Raw genomic sequence first — 14113 nt, forward strand, 5'->3', positions numbered from 1 at the left:
TACTACATATTGCTATTGCGGGGGCTTGTGGCGAAACGGATAACGCGTCTGTCTACGGAGCTGAAGATTCTAGATTCGAATCCTGGCAAGCTCGTTTTTTTTTCAAATTATTTAAAACGTGTCTCTTGTTTGGTTTTCCATCACATTGCTATTGCGGGGGCTTGTGGCGCGACGGATAACGCGTCTGTCTACGGAGCTGAAGATTCCAGATTCGAATCCTGGCAAGCTCGGTTTTTTTTCTAATTATTTAAACCGTGTCTCTTGTTTGGTTTTCCATCATATTGCTATTGCGGGGGCTGGTGGTGCAACGAATAACGCGTCTGCCTACGGAGCAGAAGATTCCAGGTTCGAATCCTGGCTAGCTCGTTTTTTTTCAAATTATTTAAAACGTGTCTCTGGTTTGGTTTTCCATCATATTGCTATTGCGGGGGCTTGTGGCGCAACGAATAACGCGTCTGTCTAGGGAGCAGAAGATTCCAGATTCGAATCCTGGCAAGCTCGTTTTTTTTCTTCAAATTATTTAAAATGTGTCTCTTGCTTGGTTTTCCATCATATTGCTATTGCGGGGGCTTGTGGCGCAACGGATAACGCGTCTGCCTACGGAGCAGAAGATTCCAGGTTCGAATCCTGGCTAGCTCGGTTTTTTTTTTCAAATTATTTAAAACGTGTCTCTTGTTTGGTTTTACATCATATCGCTATTGCGGGGGCTTTTGGCGCAACGGATAACGCGTCTGTCTACGTAGCAGAAGATTCCAGGTTCGAATCCTGGCAAGCTCGTTTTTTTCAAATTATTTAAAACGTGTCTCTTGTTTGGTTTTCCATCATAATGCTATTGCGGGGGCTTGTGGCGCAACGGATAACGCGTCTGCCTACGGAGCAGAAGATTCCAGGTTCGAATCCTGGCTAGCTCGGTTTTTTTTTTCAAATTATTTAAAACGTGTCTCTTGTTTGGTTTTACATCATATCGCTATTGCGGGGGCTTTTGGCGCAACGGATAACGCGTCTGTCTACGTAGCAGAAGATTCCAGGTTCGAATCCTGGCAAGCTCGTTTTTTTCAAATTATTTAAAACGTGTCTCTTGTTTGGTTTTACATCATATCGCTATTGCGGGCGCTTGTGGCGCAACGGATAACGCGTGTGCCCACGGAGCAGAAGATTCCAAATTCCAGATTCGAATCCTGGCAAGCTCGGTTTTTTTTCAAATTATTGAAAACGTGTCTCTTGTTTGGTTTTGCAGCATAAAGCTGTTGCGAAGGCTTGTGGCGCAACGGATAACGCGTCTATCTACGGAGCAGAAGATTCCTGGTTCGAATCCTGGCAAGCTCGTTTTTTTTCTAATAATTTAAAACGTGTCTCTTGTTTGGTTTTACTACATATTGCTATTGCGGGGGCTTGTGGCGCAACGGATAACGCGACTGCCTACGGAGCAGAAGATTCCAGGTTCGAATCCTGGCAAGCTCGGTTTTTTTTCTAATTATTTAAAACGTGTCTCTTGTTTGGTTTTCCATCATAATGCTATTGCGGGGGCTTGTGGCGAAACGGATAACGCGTCTGTCTACGGAGCTGAAGATTCTAGATTCGAATCCTGGCAAGCTCGTTTTTTTTTCAAATTATTTAAAACGTGTCTCTTGTTTGGTTTTCCATCACATTGCTATTGCGGGGGCTTGTGGCGCGACGGATAACGCGTCTGTCTACGGAGGAGAAGATTCCAGGTTCGAATCCTGGCAAGCTCGTTTTTTTCAAATTATTTAAAACGTGTCTCTTGTTTGGTTTTCCATCATAATGCTATTGCGGGGGCTTGTGGCGCAACGGATAACGCGTCTGTCTACGGAGCAGAAGATTCCAGATTCCAGATTCGAATCCTGCCAAGCTCGGTTTTTTTTCAAATTATTTAAAACGTGTCTCTTGTTTGGTTTTCCATCATAATGCTATTGCGGGGGCTTGTGGCGAAACGGATAACGCGTCTGTCTACGGAGCTGAAGATTCCAGATTCGAATCCTGGCAAGCTCGGTTTTTTTTCTAATTATTTAAACCGTGTCTCTTGTTTGGTTTTCCATCATATTGCTATTGCGGGGGCTGGTGGTGCAACGAATAACGCGTCTGCCTACGGAGCAGAAGATTCCAGGTTCGAATCCTGGCTAGCTCGTTTTTTTTCAAATTATTTAAAACGTGTCTCTGGTTTGGTTTTCCATCATATTGCTATTGCGGGGGCTTGTGGCGCAACGAATAACGCGTCTGTCTAGGGAGCAGAAGATTCCAGATTCGAATCCTGGCAAGCTCGTTTTTTTTCTTCAAATTATTTAAAATGTGTCTCTTGCTTGGTTTTCCATCATATTGCTATTGCGGGGGCTTGTGGCGCAACGGATAACGCGTCTGCCTACGGAGCAGAAGATTCCAGGTTCGAATCCTGGCTAGCTCGGTTTTTTTTTTCAAATTATTTAAATCGTTTCTCTTGTTTGGTTTTACATCATATCGCTATTGCGGGGGCTTTTGGCGCAACGGATAACGCGTCTGTCTACGTAGCAGAAGATTCCAGGTTCGAATCCTGGCAAGCTCGTTTTTTTCAAATTATTTAAAACGTGTCTCTTGTTTGGTTTTCCATCATAATGCTATTGCGGGGGCTTGTGGCGCAACGGATAACGCGTCTGTCTACGGAGCAGAAGATTCCAGATTCCAGATTCGAATCCAGGCAAGCTCGGTTTTTTTTCAAATTATTTAAAACGTGTCTCTTGTTTGGTTTTCCATCATAATGCTATTGCGGGGGCTTGTGGCGAAACGGATAACGCGTCTGTCTACGTAGCAGAAGATTCCAGGTTCGAATCCTGGCAAGCTCGTTTTTTTCAAATTATTTAAAACGTGTCTCTTGTTTGGTTTTCCATCATAATGCTATTGCGGGGGCTGGTGGCGCAACGGATAACGCGTCTGTCTACGGAGCAGAAGATTCCAGATTCCAGATTCGAATCCAGGCAAGCTCGGTTTTTTTTCAAATTATTTAAAACGTGTCTCTTGTTTGGTTTTCCATCATAATGCTATTGCGGGGGCTTGTGCCGCAACGGATAACGCGTCTGCCTACGGAGCTGAAGATTCCAGATTCGAATCCTGGCAAGCTCGGTTTTTTTTCTAATTATTTAAAACGTGTCTCTTGTTTTGTTTTCGATCATATTGCTATTGCGGGAGCTGGTGGCGCAACGGATAACGCGTCTGCCTACGGAGCAGAAGATTCCAGGTTCGAATCCTGGTAAGCTCATTTTTTTTTCAAATTATTTAAAACGTGTCTCTTGTTTGTTTTTCCATCACATTGCTATTGCGGGGGCTTGTGGCGCAACGGATAACGCGTCTGCCTACGGAGCAGAAGATTCCAGGTTCGAATCCTGGCTAGCTCGTTTGTTTTTCAAATTATTTAAAATGTGTCTCTGGTTTGGTTTTCCATCATAATGCTATTGCGGGGGCTTGTGGCGCAACGGATAACGCGTCTGCCTACGGAGCAGAAGATTCCAGGTTCGAATCCTTACAAGCTCGTTTTTTTTTATTATTTAAAACGCTTCTCTAGTTTGGTTTTCCATCACATTGCTATTGCGGGGGCTTGTGGCGCAACGGATAACGCGTCTGCCTACGGAGCAGAAGATTCCAGGTTCGAATCCTGGCAAGCTCGGTTTTTTTTCTAATTATTTAAAACGTGTCTCTTGTTTGGTTTTCCATCATAATGCTATTGCGGGGGCTTGTGGCGAAACGGATAACGCGTCTGTCTACGGAGCTGAAGATTCTAGATTCGAATCCTGGCAAGCTCGTTTTTTTTTCAAATTATTTAAAACGTGTCTCTTGTTTGGTTTTCCATCACATTGCTATTGCGGGGGCTTGTGGCGCGACGGATAACGCGTCTGTCTACGGAGGAGAAGATTCCAGGTTCGAATCCTGGCAAGCTCGTTTTTTTCAAATTATTTAAAACGTGTCTCTTGTTTGGTTTTCCATCATAATGCTATTGCGGGGGCTTGTGGCGCAACGGATAACGCGTCTGTCTACGGAGCAGAAGATTCCAGATTCCAGATTCGAATCCTGCCAAGCTCGGTTTTTTTTCAAATTATTTAAAACGTGTCTCTTGTTTGGTTTTCCATCATAATGCTATTGCGGGGGCTTGTGGCGAAACGGATAACGCGTCTGTCTACGGAGCTGAAGATTCCAGATTCGAATCCTGGCAAGCTCGGTTTTTTTTCTAATTATTTAAACCGTGTCTCTTGTTTGGTTTTCCATCATATTGCTATTGCGGGGGCTGGTGGTGCAACGAATAACGCGTCTGCCTACGGAGCAGAAGATTCCAGGTTCGAATCCTGGCTAGCTCGTTTTTTTTCAAATTATTTAAAACGTGTCTCTGGTTTGGTTTTCCATCATATTGCTATTGCGGGGGCTTGTGGCGCAACGAATAACGCGTCTGTCTAGGGAGCAGAAGATTCCAGATTCGAATCCTGGCAAGCTCGTTTTTTTTCTTCAAATTATTTAAAATGTGTCTCTTGCTTGGTTTTCCATCATATTGCTATTGCGGGGGCTTGTGGCGCAACGGATAACGCGTCTGCCTACGGAGCAGAAGATTCCAGGTTCGAATCCTGGCTAGCTCGGTTTTTTTTTTCAAATTATTTAAATCGTTTCTCTTGTTTGGTTTTACATCATATCGCTATTGCGGGGGCTTTTGGCGCAACGGATAACGCGTCTGTCTACGTAGCAGAAGATTCCAGGTTCGAATCCTGGCAAGCTCGTTTTTTTCAAATTATTTAAAACGTGTCTCTTGTTTGGTTTTCCATCATAATGCTATTGCGGGGGCTTGTGGCGCAACGGATAACGCGTCTGTCTACGGAGCAGAAGATTCCAGATTCCAGATTCGAATCCAGGCAAGCTCGGTTTTTTTTCAAATTATTTAAAACGTGTCTCTTGTTTGGTTTTCCATCATAATGCTATTGCGGGGGCTTGTGGCGAAACGGATAACGCGTCTGTCTACGTAGCAGAAGATTCCAGGTTCGAATCCTGGCAAGCTCGTTTTTTTCAAATTATTTAAAACGTGTCTCTTGTTTGGTTTTCCATCATAATGCTATTGCGGGGGCTGGTGGCGCAACGGATAACGCGTCTGTCTACGGAGCAGAAGATTCCAGATTCCAGATTCGAATCCAGGCAAGCTCGGTTTTTTTTCAAATTATTTAAAACGTGTCTCTTGTTTGGTTTTCCATCATAATGCTATTGCGGGGGCTTGTGCCGCAACGGATAACGCGTCTGCCTACGGAGCTGAAGATTCCAGATTCGAATCCTGGCAAGCTCGGTTTTTTTTCTAATTATTTAAAACGTGTCTCTTGTTTTGTTTTCGATCATATTGCTATTGCGGGAGCTGGTGGCGCAACGGATAACGCGTCTGCCTACGGAGCAGAAGATTCCAGGTTCGAATCCTGGCTAGCTCGTTTTTTTTCAAATTATTTAAAACGTTTCTCTGGTTTGGTTTTCCATCATAATGCTATTGCGGGGGCTTGTGCCGCAACGGATAACGCGTCTGCCTACGGAGCAGAAGATTCCAGGTTCGAATCCTGGCAAGCTCTTTTTTTTTCAAATTATTTAAAACGTTTCTCTGGTTTGGTTTTCCATCATAATGCTATTGCGGGGGCTCGGGCGCAACGGATAACGCGTCTGCCTACGGAGCAGAAGATTCCAGGTTCGAATCCTGGCAAGCTCGTTTTTTTTTTCAAATTATTTAAAACGCTTCTCTGGTTTGGTTTTCCATCATAATGCTATTGCGAGGGCTTGTGGCGCAACGGATAACGCGTCTGCCTACGGAGCAGAAGATTCCAGGTTCGAATCCTGGCTAGCTCGGTTTTTTTGTCAAATTATTTAAAACGTGTCTCTTGTTTGGTTTTACATCATTTCGATATTGCGGGGGCTTGTGGCGCAATGGATAACGCGTCTGCCTACGGAGCAGAAGATTCCAGGTTCGAATCCTGGTGAGTTCGTTTTTTTTAAATTATTTAAAACGCTTTTCTGGTTTGGTTTTCCATCATTATGCTGTTGCGGGGGCTTGTGGCGCAACGGATAACGCGTCTGCCTACGGAGCAGAAGATTCCATTTTCGAATCCTGGCAAGCTCGTTTTTTTTTCAAATTATTTAAAACGTGTCTTTTGTTTGGTTTTCCAAATTATTTAAAACGTGTCTCTGGTTTGGTTTTCCATCATATTGCTATTGCGGGGGCCTGTGGCGCAACGAATAAAGCGTCTGTCTAGGGAGCAGAAGATTCCAGATTCGAATCCTGGCAAGCTCGTTTTTTTTTCAAATTATTTAAAACGTGTCTCTGGTTTGGTTTTCCATCATATTGCTATTGCGGGGGCTTGTGGCGCAACGAATAACGCGTCTGTCTAGGGAGCAGAAGATTCCAGATTCGAATCCTGGCAAGCTCGTTTTTTTTCTTCAAATTATTTAAAATGTGTCTCTGGTTTGGTTTTCCATCATATTGCTATTGCGGGGGCTTGTGGCGCAACGAATAACGCGTCTGTCTAGGGAGCAGAAGATTCCAGGTCCGAATCCTGGCAAGCTCGTTTTTTGTCTAATTACTTAAAACGTGTCTCTTGTTTGGTTTTCCATCTTTTTGCTATTGCGGGGGCTTGAGGCGCAACGGATAACGCGTCTGCCTAAGGAGCAGAAGATTCCAGGCTCGAATCCTGGCAAGCTCGGTTTTTTTTCTAATAATTTAAAACGTGTCTCTTGTTTGGTTTTACTACATATTGCTATTGCGGGGGCTTGTGGCGCAACGGATAACGCGTCTGCCTACGGAGCAGAAGATTCCAGGTTCGAATCCTGGCAAGCTCGGTTTTTTTTCTAATTATTTAAAACGTGTCTCTTGTTTGGTTTTCCATCATAATGCTATTGCGGGGGCTTGTGGCGAAACGGATAACGCGTCTGTCTACGGAGCTGAAGATTCTAGATTCGAATCCTGGCAAGCTCGTTTTTTTTTCAAATTATTTAAAACGTGTCTCTTGTTTGGTTTTCCATCACATTGCTATTGCGGGGGCTTGTGGCGCGACGGATAACGCGTCTGTCTACGGAGGAGAAGATTCCAGGTTCGAATCCTGGCAAGCTCGTTTTTTTCAAATTATTTAAAACGTGTCTCTTGTTTGGTTTTCCATCATAATGCTATTGCGGGGGCTTGTGGCGCAACGGATAACGCGTCTGTCTACGGAGCAGAAGATTCCAGATTCCAGATTCGAATCCTGCCAAGCTCGGTTTTTTTTCAAATTATTTAAAACGTGTCTCTTGTTTGGTTTTCCATCATAATGCTATTGCGGGGGCTTGTGGCGAAACGGATAACGCGTCTGTCTACGGAGCTGAAGATTCCAGATTCGAATCCTGGCAAGCTCGGTTTTTTTTCTAATTATTTAAACCGTGTCTCTTGTTTGGTTTTCCATCATATTGCTATTGCGGGGGCTGGTGGTGCAACGAATAACGCGTCTGCCTACGGAGCAGAAGATTCCAGGTTCGAATCCTGGCAAGCTCGTTTTTTTTCAAATTATTTAAAACGTGTCTCTGGTTTGGTTTTCCATCATATTGCTATTGCGGGGGCTTGTGGCGCAACGAATAACGCGTCTGTCTAGGGAGCAGAAGATTCCAGATTCGAATCCTGGCAAGCTCGTTTTTTTTCTTCAAATTATTTAAAATGTGTCTCTTGCTTGGTTTTCCATCATATTGCTATTGCGGGGGCTTGTGGCGCAACGGATAACGCGTCTGCCTACGGAGCAGAAGATTCCAGGTTCGAATCCTGGCAAGCTCGTTTTTTTTTCAAATTATTTAAAATGTGTCTCTTGTTTGGTTTTCCATCATATTGCTATTGCGGGGGTTTGAGGCGCAACGGATAACGCGTCTGCCTACGGAGCAGAAGATTCCAGGTTCGAATCCTGGCTAGCTCGTTTGTTTTTCAAATTATTTAAAACGTTTCTCTGGTTTGGTTTTCCATCACAATGCTATTGCGGGGGCTTGTGGCGCAACGGATAACGCGTCTGCCTACGGAGCAGAAGATTCCAGGTTCGAATCCTGGCAAGTTCGTTTTTTTTAAATTATTTAAAACGCTTTTCTGGTTTGGTTTTCCATCATTATGCTATTGCGGGGAATTGTGGCGCAACGGATAACGCGTCTGCCTACGGAGCAGAAGATTCCAGGTTCGAATCCTGGCAAGCTCGTTTTTTTTTTTCAAATTATTTAAAACGTGTCTCTTGTTTGGTTTTCCAAATTATTTAAAACGTGTCTCTGGTTTGGTTTTCCATCATATTGCTATTGCGGGGGCTTGTGGCGCAACGAATAAAGCGTCTGTCTAGGGAGCAGAAGATTCCAGATTCGAATCCTGGCAAGCTCGTTTTTTTTTCAAATTATTTAAAACGTGTCTCTGGTTTGGTTTTCCATCATATTGCTTTTGCGGGGGCTTGTGGCGCAACGAATAACGCGTCTGTCTAGGGAGCAGAAGATTCCAGATTCGAATCCTGGCAAGCTCGTTTTTTTTCTTCAAATTATTTAAAATGTGTCTCTTGCTTGGTTTTCCATCATATTGCTATTGCGGGGGCTTGTTGCACACGGATAACGCGTCTGCCTACGGAGCAGAAGATTCCAGTTTCGAATTCTGGCAAGCTCGTTTTTTTTTTCAAATTATTTAAAATGTGTCTCTTGTTTGGTTTTCCATCATATTGCTATTGCGAGGGCTTGTGGCGCAACGGATAACGCGTCTGCCTACGGAGCAGAAGATTCCAGGTTCGAATCCTGGCAAGCTCTTTTTTTTTTCAAATTATTTAAAATGTGTCTCTTGTTTGGTTTTCCATCATATTGCTATTGTAGGGGCTTGAGGCGCAACGGATAACGCGTCTGACTACGGAGCAGAAGATTCCAGGTTCGAATCCTGGCTAGTTCTTTGTTTTTCAAATTATTTAAAACGTTTCTCTGGTTTGGTTTTCCATCAAAATGCTATTGCGGGGGCTTGTGGCGCAACGGATAACGCGTCTGCCTACGGAGCAGAAGATTCCAGGTTCGCATCCTGGGAAGCTCGTTTTTTTCAAATTATTTAAAACGTTTCTCTGGTTTGGTTTTCCATCATAATGCTATTGCGGGGGCTTGTGGCGCAACGGATAACGCGTCTGCCTACGTAGCAGAAGATTCCAGGTCCGAATCCTGTCAAGCTCGTTTTTTTTCTAATTACTTAAAACGTGTCTCTTGTTTGGTTTTCCATCTTATTGCTATTGCGGGGGCTTGAGGCGCAACGGATAACGCGTCTGCCTACGGAGCAGAAGATTCCAGGCTCAAATCCTGGCAAGCTCGGTTTTTTTTCTAATAATTTAAAACGTGTCTCTTGTTTGCTTTTCCATCATATTGCTATTGCGGGGGCTTGTGGCGCAACGGATAACGCGTCTGCCTACGGAGCAGAAGATTCCAGGTTCGCATCCTGGCAAGCTCGTTTTTTTTTTCAAATTATTTAAAACGCTTCTCTGGTTTGGTTTTCCATCATAATGCTATTGCGAGGGCTTGTGGCGCAACGGATAACGCGTCTGCCTACGGAGCAGAAGATTCCAGGTTCGAATCCTGGCTAGCTCGGTTTTTTTGTCAAATTATTTAAAACGTGTCTCTTGTTTGGTTTTACATCACATTGCTATTGCGGGGGTTTGAGGCGCAACGGATAACGCGTCTGCCTACGGAGCAGAAGATTCCAGGTTCGAATCCTGGCTAGCTCGTTTGTTTTTCAAATTATTTAAAACGTTTCTCTGGTTTGGTTTTCCATCACAATGCTATTGCGGGGGCTTGTGGCGCAACGGATAACGCGTCTGCCTACGGAGCAGAAGATTCCAGGTTCGAATCCTGGCAAGTTCGTTTTTTTTTAAATTATTTAAAACGCTTTTCTGGTTTGGTTTTCCATCATTATGCTATTGCGGGGAATTGTGGCGCAACGGATAACGCGTCTGCCTACGGAGCAGAAGATTCCAGGTTCGAATCCTGGCAAGCTCGTTTTTTTTTTTCAAATTATTTAAAACGTGTCTCTTGTTTGGTTTTCCAAATTATTTAAAACGTGTCTCTGGTTTGGTTTTCCATCATATTGCTATTGCGGGGGCTTGTGGCGCAACGAATAAAGCGTCTGTCTAGGGAGCAGAAGATTCCAGATTCGAATCCTGGCAAGCTCGTTTTTTTTTCAAATTATTTAAAACGTGTCTCTGGTTTGGTTTTCCATCATATTGCTTTTGCGGGGGCTTGTGGCGCAACGAATAACGCGTCTGTCTAGGGAGCAGAAGATTCCAGATTCGAATCCTGGCAAGCTCGTTTTTTTTCTTCAGATTATTTAAAATGTGTCTCTTGCTTGGTTTTCCATCATATTGCTATTGCGGGGGCTTGTGGCGCAACGGATAACACGTCTGCCTACGGAGCAGAAGATTCCAGGTTTCGAATTCTGGCAAGCTCGTTTTTTTTTCAAATTATTTAAAATGTGTCTCTTGTTTGGTTTTCCATCATATTGCTATTGCGAGGGCTTGTGGCGCAACGGATAACGCGTCTGCCTACGGAGCAGAAGATTCCAGGTTCGAATCCTGGCAAGCTCTTTTTTTTTTCAAATTATTTAAAATGTGTCTCTTGTTTGGTTTTCCATCATATTGCTATTGTAGGGGCTTGAGGCGCAACGGATAACGCGTCTGACTACGGAGCAGAAGATTCCAGGTTCGAATCCTGGCTAGTTCTTTGTTTTTCAAATTATTTAAAACGTTTCTCTGGTTTGGTTTTCCATCAAAATGCTATTGCGGGGGCTTGTGGCGCAACGGATAACGCGTCTGCCTACGGAGCAGAAGATTCCAGGTTCGCATCCTGGGAAGCTCGTTTTTTTCAAATTATTTAAAACGTTTCTCTGGTTTGGTTTTCCATCATAATGCTATTGCGGGGGCTTGTGGCGCAACGGATAACGCGTCTGCCTACGTAGCAGAAGATTCCAGGTCCGAATCCTGTCAAGCTCGTTTTTTTTCTAATTACTTAAAACGTGTCTCTTGTTTGGTTTTCCATCTTATTGCTATTGCGGGGGCTTGAGGCGCAACGGATAACGCGTCTGCCTACGGAGCAGAAGATTCCAGGCTCAAATCCTGGCAAGCTCGGTTTTTTTTCTAATAATTTAAAACGTGTCTCTTGTTTGCTTTTCCATCATATTGCTATTGCGGGGGCTTGTGGCGCAACGGATAACGCGTCTGCCTACGGAGCAGAAGATTCCAGGTTCGAATCCTGGCAAGCTCGGTTTTTTTTCTAATTATTTAAAACGTGTCTCTTGTTTGGTTTTCCATCATAATGCTATTGCGGGGGCTTGTGGCGAAACGGATAACGCGTCTGTCTACGGAGCTGAAGATTCCAGATTCGAATCCTGGCAAGCTCGGTTTTTTTTCTAATTATTTAAAACGTGTCTCTTGTTTGGTTTTCCATCACATTGCTATTGCGGGGGCTTGTGGCGCAACGGATAACGCGTCTGCCTACGGAGCAGAAGATTCCAGGTTCGAATCCTGGCAAGCTCGGTTTTTTTTCTAATTATTTAAAACGTGTCTCTTGTTTGGTTTTCCATCATAATGCTATTGCGGGGGCTTGTGGCGAAACGGATAACGCGTCTGTCTACGGAGCTGAAGATTCCAGATTCGAATCCTGGCAAGCTCGGTTTTTTTTCTAATTATTTAAAACGTGTCTCTTGTTTGGTTTTCCATCACATTGCTATTGCGGGGGCTTGTGGCGCAACGGATAACGCGTCTGCCTACGGAGCAGAAGATTCCAGGTTCGAATCCTGGCAAGCTCGTTTTTTTTTCAAATTATTTAAAACGTGTCTCTTGTTTGGTTTTCCATCTTATTGCTATTGCGGGGGCTTGAGGCGCAACGGATAACGCGTCTGCCTACGGAGCAGAAGATTCCAGGCTCAAATCCTGGCAAGCTCGGTTTTTTTTCTAATAATTTAAAACGTGTCTCTTGTTTGCTTTTCCATCATATTGCTATTGCGGGGTTTGTGGCGCAACGGATAACGCGTCTGTCTACGGAGCTGAAGATTCCAGATTCGAATCCTGGCAAGCTCGGTTTTTTTTCTAATTATTTAAAACGTGTCTCTTGTTTGGTTTTCCATCACATTGCTATTGCGGGGGCTTGTGGCGCAACGGATAACGCGTCTGCCTACGGAGCAGAAGATTCCAGGCTCAAATCCTGGCAAGCTCGGTTTTTTTTCTAATAATTTAAAACGTGTCTCTTGTTTGCTTTTCCATCATATTGCTATTGCGGGGGCTTGTGGCGCAACGGATAACGCGTCTGCCTACGGAGCCGAAGATTCCTGGTTCGAATCCTGGCAAGCTCGGTTTTTTTTCTAATTATTTAAAACGTGTCTCTTGTTTGGTTTTCCATCATAATGCTATTGCGGGGGCTTGTGGCGAAACGGATAACGCGTCTGTCTACGGAGCTGAAGATTCCAGATTCGAATCCTGGCAAGCTCGGTTTTTTTTCAAATTATTTAAAACGTGTCTCTTGTTTGGTTTTCCATCTTATTGCTATTGCGGGGGCTTGAGGCGCAACGGATAACGCGTCTGCCTACGGAGCAGAAGATTCCAGGCTCAAATCCTGGCAAGCTCGGTTTTTTTTCTAATAATTTAAAACGTGTCTCTTGTTTGCTTTTCCATCATATTGCTATTGCGGGGTTTGTGGCGCAACGGATAACGCGTCTGTCTACGGAGCTGAAGATTCCAGATTCGAATCCTGGCAAGCTCGGTTTTTTTTCTAATTATTTAAAACGTGTCTCTTGTTTGGTTTTCCATCACATTGCTATTGCGGGGGCTTGTGGCGCAACGGATAACGCGTCTGCCTACGGAGCAGAAGATTCCAGGTTCGAATCCTGGCAAGCTCTTTTTTTTTCAAATTATTTAAAATGTGTCTCTTGTTTGTTTTTCCATCATATTGCTATTGCAGGGGCTTGAGGCGCAACGGATAACGCGTCTGCCTACGGAGCAGAAGATTCCAGGTTCGAATCCTGGCTAGTTCGTTTGTTTTTCAAATTATTTAAAACGTTTCTCTGGTTTGGTTTTCCATCAAAATGCTATTGCGGGGGCTTGTGGCGCAACGGATAACGCGTCTGCCTACGGAGCAGAAGATTCCAGGTTCGAATCCTGGGAAGCTCGTTATTTTCAAATTATTTAAAACGTTTCTCTGGTTTGGTTTTCCATCATAATGCTATTGCGGGGGCTTGTGGCGCAACGGATAACGCGTCTGCCTACGTAGCAGAAGATTCCAGGTCCGAATCCTGTCAAGCTCGTTTTTTTTCTAATTACTTAAAACGTGTCTCTTGTTTGGTTTTCCATCTTATTGCTATTGCGGGGGCTTGAGGCGCAACGGATAACGCGTCTGCCTACGGAGCAGAAGATTCCAGGCTCGAATCCTGGCAAGCTCGGTTTTTTTTCTAATAATTTAAAATGTGTCTCTTGTTTGCTTTTCCATTATATTGCTATTGCGGGGGCTTGAGGCGCAACGGATAACGCGTCTGCCTACGGAGCAGAAGATTCCAGGCTCGAATCCTGGCAAGCTCGGTTTTTTTTCTAATAATTTAAAACGTGTCTCTTGTTTGCTTTTCCATCATATTGCTATTGCGGGGGCTTGTGGCGCAACGGATAACGCGTCTGCCTACGGAGCAGAAGATTCCAGGTTCGAATCCTGGCAAGCTCGGTTTTTTTTCTAATTATTTAAAACGTGTCTCTTGTTTGGTTTTCCATCATAATGCTATTGCGGGGGCTTGTGGCGAAACGGATAACGCGTCTGTCTACGGAGCTGAAGATTCCAGATTCGAATCCTGGCAAGCTCGGTTTTTTTTCTAATTATTTAAAACGTGTCTCTTGTTTGGTTTTCCATCACATTGCTATTGCGGGGGCTTGTGGCGCAACGGATAACGCGTCTGCCTACGGAGCAGAAGATTCCAGGTTCGAATCCTGGCAAGCTCGTTTTTTTTTCAAATTATTTAAAACGTGTCTCTTGTTTGGTTTTCCATCACAATGCTATTGCGGGGGCTTGTGGCGCAACGGATAACGCGTCTGCCTACGGAGCAGAAGATTCCAGGTTCGAATCCTGGCAAGCTCTTTTT

At 44.2% G+C, this 14113-nt stretch overlaps 1 protein-coding gene, 1 long non-coding RNA gene and 31 other non-coding genes across 37 annotated transcripts in view; 31 read left to right on the forward strand and 2 right to left on the reverse strand.

Annotated features, from left to right (window-relative positions):
• LOC149950979 (uncharacterized) overlaps positions 1–14113 on the reverse strand; it is a 277136-nt gene that overhangs the window by 220575 nt on the left and 42448 nt on the right. The gene's annotated exons all lie outside the window — the stretch shown is intronic.
• LOC149950985 (prostatic acid phosphatase-like) overlaps positions 1–14113 on the reverse strand; it is a 164404-nt gene that overhangs the window by 113155 nt on the left and 37136 nt on the right. The gene's annotated exons all lie outside the window — the stretch shown is intronic.
• On the forward strand, positions 567–639 carry TRNAR-ACG (transfer RNA arginine (anticodon ACG)). The gene has a single exon. It is a non-coding gene; the product is annotated as a tRNA-Arg (tRNA).
• On the forward strand, positions 839–911 carry TRNAR-ACG (transfer RNA arginine (anticodon ACG)). The gene has a single exon. It is a non-coding gene; the product is annotated as a tRNA-Arg (tRNA).
• On the forward strand, positions 1389–1461 carry TRNAR-ACG (transfer RNA arginine (anticodon ACG)). Its single transcript has one exon. It is a non-coding gene; the product is annotated as a tRNA-Arg (tRNA).
• TRNAR-ACG (transfer RNA arginine (anticodon ACG)) lies at positions 2347–2419 on the forward strand. The gene has a single exon. It is a non-coding gene; the product is annotated as a tRNA-Arg (tRNA).
• TRNAR-ACG (transfer RNA arginine (anticodon ACG)) lies at positions 2762–2834 on the forward strand. The gene has a single exon. It is a non-coding gene; the product is annotated as a tRNA-Arg (tRNA).
• On the forward strand, positions 3175–3247 carry TRNAR-ACG (transfer RNA arginine (anticodon ACG)). Its single transcript has one exon. It is a non-coding gene; the product is annotated as a tRNA-Arg (tRNA).
• On the forward strand, positions 3311–3383 carry TRNAR-ACG (transfer RNA arginine (anticodon ACG)). Its single transcript has one exon. It is a non-coding gene; the product is annotated as a tRNA-Arg (tRNA).
• Positions 3580–3652, forward strand: TRNAR-ACG (transfer RNA arginine (anticodon ACG)). The gene has a single exon. It is a non-coding gene; the product is annotated as a tRNA-Arg (tRNA).
• On the forward strand, positions 4538–4610 carry TRNAR-ACG (transfer RNA arginine (anticodon ACG)). The gene has a single exon. It is a non-coding gene; the product is annotated as a tRNA-Arg (tRNA).
• TRNAR-ACG (transfer RNA arginine (anticodon ACG)) lies at positions 4953–5025 on the forward strand. Its single transcript has one exon. It is a non-coding gene; the product is annotated as a tRNA-Arg (tRNA).
• TRNAR-ACG (transfer RNA arginine (anticodon ACG)) lies at positions 5366–5438 on the forward strand. Its single transcript has one exon. It is a non-coding gene; the product is annotated as a tRNA-Arg (tRNA).
• TRNAR-ACG (transfer RNA arginine (anticodon ACG)) lies at positions 5501–5573 on the forward strand. Its single transcript has one exon. It is a non-coding gene; the product is annotated as a tRNA-Arg (tRNA).
• Positions 5772–5844, forward strand: TRNAR-ACG (transfer RNA arginine (anticodon ACG)). The gene has a single exon. It is a non-coding gene; the product is annotated as a tRNA-Arg (tRNA).
• TRNAR-ACG (transfer RNA arginine (anticodon ACG)) lies at positions 5909–5981 on the forward strand. The gene has a single exon. It is a non-coding gene; the product is annotated as a tRNA-Arg (tRNA).
• Positions 6759–6831, forward strand: TRNAR-ACG (transfer RNA arginine (anticodon ACG)). Its single transcript has one exon. It is a non-coding gene; the product is annotated as a tRNA-Arg (tRNA).
• TRNAR-ACG (transfer RNA arginine (anticodon ACG)) lies at positions 7717–7789 on the forward strand. The gene has a single exon. It is a non-coding gene; the product is annotated as a tRNA-Arg (tRNA).
• Positions 7989–8061, forward strand: TRNAR-ACG (transfer RNA arginine (anticodon ACG)). Its single transcript has one exon. It is a non-coding gene; the product is annotated as a tRNA-Arg (tRNA).
• On the forward strand, positions 8706–8778 carry TRNAR-ACG (transfer RNA arginine (anticodon ACG)). The gene has a single exon. It is a non-coding gene; the product is annotated as a tRNA-Arg (tRNA).
• TRNAR-ACG (transfer RNA arginine (anticodon ACG)) lies at positions 9382–9454 on the forward strand. The gene has a single exon. It is a non-coding gene; the product is annotated as a tRNA-Arg (tRNA).
• On the forward strand, positions 9519–9591 carry TRNAR-ACG (transfer RNA arginine (anticodon ACG)). Its single transcript has one exon. It is a non-coding gene; the product is annotated as a tRNA-Arg (tRNA).
• Positions 9792–9864, forward strand: TRNAR-ACG (transfer RNA arginine (anticodon ACG)). Its single transcript has one exon. It is a non-coding gene; the product is annotated as a tRNA-Arg (tRNA).
• Positions 10511–10583, forward strand: TRNAR-ACG (transfer RNA arginine (anticodon ACG)). Its single transcript has one exon. It is a non-coding gene; the product is annotated as a tRNA-Arg (tRNA).
• On the forward strand, positions 11187–11259 carry TRNAR-ACG (transfer RNA arginine (anticodon ACG)). The gene has a single exon. It is a non-coding gene; the product is annotated as a tRNA-Arg (tRNA).
• On the forward strand, positions 11459–11531 carry TRNAR-ACG (transfer RNA arginine (anticodon ACG)). Its single transcript has one exon. It is a non-coding gene; the product is annotated as a tRNA-Arg (tRNA).
• TRNAR-ACG (transfer RNA arginine (anticodon ACG)) lies at positions 11731–11803 on the forward strand. Its single transcript has one exon. It is a non-coding gene; the product is annotated as a tRNA-Arg (tRNA).
• On the forward strand, positions 12138–12210 carry TRNAR-ACG (transfer RNA arginine (anticodon ACG)). The gene has a single exon. It is a non-coding gene; the product is annotated as a tRNA-Arg (tRNA).
• On the forward strand, positions 12817–12889 carry TRNAR-ACG (transfer RNA arginine (anticodon ACG)). The gene has a single exon. It is a non-coding gene; the product is annotated as a tRNA-Arg (tRNA).
• On the forward strand, positions 13088–13160 carry TRNAR-ACG (transfer RNA arginine (anticodon ACG)). Its single transcript has one exon. It is a non-coding gene; the product is annotated as a tRNA-Arg (tRNA).
• Positions 13629–13701, forward strand: TRNAR-ACG (transfer RNA arginine (anticodon ACG)). The gene has a single exon. It is a non-coding gene; the product is annotated as a tRNA-Arg (tRNA).
• TRNAR-ACG (transfer RNA arginine (anticodon ACG)) lies at positions 13901–13973 on the forward strand. Its single transcript has one exon. It is a non-coding gene; the product is annotated as a tRNA-Arg (tRNA).
• TRNAR-ACG (transfer RNA arginine (anticodon ACG)) lies at positions 14037–14109 on the forward strand. Its single transcript has one exon. It is a non-coding gene; the product is annotated as a tRNA-Arg (tRNA).

This window comes from Leiobunum rupestre, chromosome 3 (assembly GCF_980474605.1).
Source record: "Leiobunum rupestre chromosome 3, qqLeiRupe1.1.hap1, whole genome shotgun sequence".
NCBI classification, from domain to species: Eukaryota; Metazoa; Arthropoda; class Arachnida; order Opiliones; family Sclerosomatidae; genus Leiobunum; species Leiobunum rupestre.